Source organism: Meleagris gallopavo, chromosome 8 (assembly GCF_000146605.3).
Source record: "Meleagris gallopavo isolate NT-WF06-2002-E0010 breed Aviagen turkey brand Nicholas breeding stock chromosome 8, Turkey_5.1, whole genome shotgun sequence".
NCBI classification, from domain to species: domain Eukaryota; kingdom Metazoa; phylum Chordata; class Aves; order Galliformes; family Phasianidae; genus Meleagris; species Meleagris gallopavo.
The window spans coordinates 32,867,309-32,872,342 of record NC_015018.2 but is presented as its reverse complement, the minus strand read 5'-3'; positions in this window follow the sequence as shown (position 1 = coordinate 32,872,342).

Here is a 5,034-nt window from a genome sequence, read left to right as displayed (position 1 = left end):
GGGCCAACCCAGGGGAGCTCAGGTGCACGCAATGCAGCTGAGTGACCAAAAGGGCTGGAGCCAGGATCCACCCCTTCCCAGACCTCAGTTAAGGGTTGGCAGGGGAGGTAAGAATAATTTGCTGGAGGTCTTCTGAAGGTAAGCAGCTTCTTTCTCTTATTTTTGTGCCCACTGTTGTTGCACTTGAGTGAATTTTCATTTGCTGAGGCCTGGGGTTCTGCTGTCTTTGTTATGCTTTCCATGGTGTTACTTACGGTCATGTTAGCTTTCTACTTGTGATCTTTCTCAAATCCAACCTCCATAAATGACTTCTAAGTCTAAGTGTTGCCTTACACTTTGGTTAACTCTGAAGCGAGCCAACCAGCACAGCAGATGAAGAGATAGATGGATGCAAACTGTAGTTTCTTCTGGGTGTAGAAAAAAATCCAACTGCCCAGAAAAGATGAGCCTACATACTCAAGCACAGTTAAGAGAGTCAAAGTCAGAAGCTTGACTTGTGCATCTTCAGTGAATTAGTACAGAAATTAATTTAAAGGAAATCTGATCTTTGAGGCAATCTTTGAACTGCACTGCTGCCTTTTCAAGTACACTAACCACAGCATCTATGCAATTTAGCAAAGCACTGATACACAGTAATATCTCCAAGACTCTTTCTGAAACAGTGGGATTATAAATTCATGTTATGATATGAGGTATATACATGCAGTCACCAGGTACTGATCAGGAACTGCCATTTGCTTCTCTAAATCAATTAATCTGAGAGAGATTTAGAAGTAAAGCCTTCTCTTGGAACCCACATCAACAGCTACTGGAGACAACAGATTTTTTTCCGATGTAATTTAGTGCTGTCCTTTGAAAATATTCAGCAGGTAGAACTGCTTCTATTTGCAGAATCCAAAGGACTGCCTCCTCTTGTTTCAGAAAGAACTTTAGGATTTTAAGGCTAACTTTCATCACTAAGCTGTAGTATCCCATATAATGTCCATCCATTTTTTTTGGTTAAGCTTATTTGATGCAGTATATTACTCAAAATGATTTGAAGCTATAAGAAGTGTTACAATAATGAAGATTCCTGAATAAATAATTCTCAATTAAGTGTTAGCACCTAATTATATTAACTTATAGTAATTACTGATTTAATTATGGAATTGAAGATTAACCTGAAAATACAGACTGGCTAATTTATTTTTATGATAACTATACACTAATAGCACCTGTAGTTGGACTTCTCTGTGTGCAAGCAAGGTAAAGGCTATTTTAACACTCATTTAAGAAGCTAGATAATCTTGCAACACTTGAAGAATATCTGATGAGAATATGTACTGAAATGTGTCTGAAACAATATTGTTTGATTACTTTAAAGTCTCAAATATCCTGCACAGCTGTGGGAAAAGAAATAGACAGAACTTGTTATTATCTGTTGTTACAGTTGTATATATATTTTTTTCCCAGTAAAATTTGAATGGGGCATTTCATGTCAGAATCTGACTTCTATAGTGGTGGAAAACACAAATATTCACAAACACACTTGTTTGTGTTTTGCCTTGGCAAAAGGAGAGCTAGAACGCTTTATGATTCAAGTTTGGATAGAAGAGAAAACAGGTTCAATTGTTAGTCTAAAGGATTTTAGTGAAGTAGTTAGGGAAAGCTGCTGAATACTAACAGTGAGGTAGGGGAATAGGTTGTCTGATTGCTGTGAAACCCTGAAGATCTTTAAGAGCAGTGCAGAAGGTGACACAGCTAAAGCTTCCTGTGGGTCAGAGAAGATCACTAAGATCTGAGTTCCCTCTGGACCTCAGATTTTATGTAAAATCAGAACTGCAGTGTCTGACTTCTCTTGTAATCTCATGATCATGTATATTTTTAAACGTAATAAAAGAAATTAAAAGCAAACACTCAGTATATTGTGCATAGCAGAATAACTCTTCTAACTTCCATATTCTGTGACTAACAAGAGTTTTGTTAGAGATTTGTCCAATCATATGACTAAAAATCTAACAGCTTGCCTTGGAATTTTAAACAGGTAATTTCTCCCCAGTCAAAATTTCAGGGATCAATTACTTATTGTATTACTTACAATAAATATCATGACTCTAAACTACAAAGATAATTGTATTTGTGATTGGTGTGTGTAGCATATTTAAAAAGTAACAAAGCAGTAAAGATTACTTCACGTGTACAGATTATGTATTATTTGTTAGTGTGTCACTTCCAGTATTCTTTCTTCTCCAAGTGAAAGTATAAAAAACATGTGATTAGCTATGACATCTTATGTGTTAGCTTTTACCCAGATAAATGTCAGATTTAGATAATCCTATGGGATCTATGCTTCAAATGCTTAGAAACCTGATTCTGGAAGTTTAAGAAAATATATACATACATATTATTGAGATTAGTAGGCCCAATACCACAGTTTTGCAATAATAATGTATGGAGCAGGATTGAGTTTAGCAACCATCTCCAAACACCTCCTATGTGAATTACTCAAAGCCAAGTGTATGGTAAAGGGGAATGGATTATTCAGAGAAGACTTTTAAATAGATCACTTCTCCCTAATCCATCTTGCTCCTAGCATGTATATTTATTTCAGTATCACAAGAAAGTATATTTCTAACTTTCAGGAAGAAAAAATATAGTCTATATGGTTTCCAAGAGTGACTGATGTTTTGATGAAGACACGGATAACTGCTTTTACTCTGAAGGTGGACTTCTGCACAGATAATTAGTGTTTTCCTCTAACATTCTTTTCTGTTTATGTTCTTCCCATTTATAGTATAAAAAGGCTGTAGAGTATTCCAATAAATAAGTTTCCATATGAACACCAATGCTTCAGAAAACCAGACACTTCTCTGTTATAAGAGGAGTTCCTACAACAGATGAACTTCTACAGCTCATTGTGGTCTAAATCTCAGCTTCTATTCTGTAGGCCACATTTATTAGATAGACCATTCTTGGAAACTGAAGTTTGCAGGAGACTTTTGTAATTAATCTTTAGGCATTCCATTTATTTTACAAAATTACTTTGCCTTTTGAATTTTGCCTTTTTAAGGCACAACCAAAGTCAGTGCAGTATGAAGCTGCCTTAAATGGAGAATTACAGGTCTTGTGGAGCACCACAAGAGATATGGTTTTATCTGCAAACTTGCTCAGGGAGCTGCTCTATACCTAGAATTATTATTTTATTTTTTTTTATTGCATCTCATTTTGTTACGTAAGAAAGTGGTAAAAGTCCAGACCCTGTCAGTTTGTTCTTTTTGCCGTTCTTTCCTCACCAGTTCAGATCTAGGAAAGTATGAAGAATTCCAAGATACTTTAAAAAAAAAAGGAATAAAATTCCTCGTACAACCCCAGAAAATTTCACAGGAGTTTTAGAGTTTTGAATGTAGATGGATTGTTTCTCATTTAAAGAGAAACATGACATTACTCATCATAATACAGTTACATAGGAGTTCACTCTCAGCTTTCATCTTGCTCTTCTTACTTCATGTGACCCATTTACTCAATTTTTTTCAGTTATTTCCAAAAGATAAAATGTATTACTCCATATCCTTATCAACACAAAATATTTTAGGAAATCTTTCCTTGTAAGAAATCGTGTGTGAAATAAGTTTAAGAGTGGAAATCAAGCTTTACAATATGGAATAGAACATAGCATTTGCAGAATAAGTATGAACAGAAAATTTAGTGTTGTACTTGAGACCTTCCTTTCCCGTTGCTGATGATTAACTTGCAAAAGACACCTGTTTGCCAACTAAGCACAGCTGCATAGATCTCCCTTCTGATCCAATCATCTGCAGAATTGTAGCCAGTTGTACAAAACCTTTGCACTCTCAGGAAACAATACTTAATTTGTCAAGTACTGCCTGCAACTCAAAAGAGGCATTGATTCTTTGGTCTTGACTGGCAGCACTGGATTCAATTTGGGACCCTAAATGGACATGCCAACCAGTTTCAGTTTTTTGAGGTTCATCAAAACAATCAGGTTGGAAGAATCAACTCTGCTTTATCTATCCATAATGAAAGAGTGGGCAGAAACGAAGGTGCAAATCTTGAAAACAAACACTGAGAAATCCACATCAGACATAAAGCTGTGCTGCACTTAGTGTTCAATATAAAGAAAGCACGTGATTAGAGATTTCGTACATTTTGAAACATATTTAACTAGATATAGTAAGAATTTACAGTGAGTACACTGAATTTAGAATTTAGAGTGCTCAGCACTGATTCAAAACATTCATTTCCTCAGCAAAAGAGAAACAGACCTATGTTGCACAGCTTGAAAGAAAAAAGAGATGAAAATATACAGAGCTCTTCAACTATATTCACTCTTAAGATATAAAGGAAAATATAGTTGATGTCTCCAACTCTTGAACCATATCCTTCTCTTAAAAAATGACTCAGGGTAAACTGCAAAGAGGTAAGTAACTTTTAATGAGCAGGAAACATGATTCTGCATGTTGCAGCACGAATATTTTTTCTAGCAACATTCCAAAGCCAAAGATGTTGAAAAAGTTACTGTTGAAAAATAAGGAGATACAATAAAACTATGCTAAAATATGATAAGTTATGATGATCTGCCTGACATTGTGTACAAACAAGAGGAAAAATTTCCCAAAATGCTTCTTGATTTGCAACAATTAATTCCTGTTTTATTTAAAGTAGCGTTTTTCTCAATGAATTGTTTATTTCTAATAAAAGACCAGTTAGGATGTATTTTTTAAATGCACGTTGTTAACAATATTCAGTAGCCTCTTCCATCTCCCAGTACATGTTCTGATTACCTAATCTTGGTGTTCTTTGGAAATTTAATTGAAAACAGGGCATGTCAGCTTCCACTGTAACCTTCATTTCTGAAACCATCTGTACATGCCAATATGGTGCAAGTGTTTAAAACAGAAGTGAAGGTTTGGTTATATGTCTATGGGTAAACAAAACTGCCTAACTTGGAATTTGGCCAAGATTGAACACTAGGTTTATAGTCCAGCTCTTATTATTGCATTTAGTTTGAATGCATGATAATGCTTTATTAGGCAT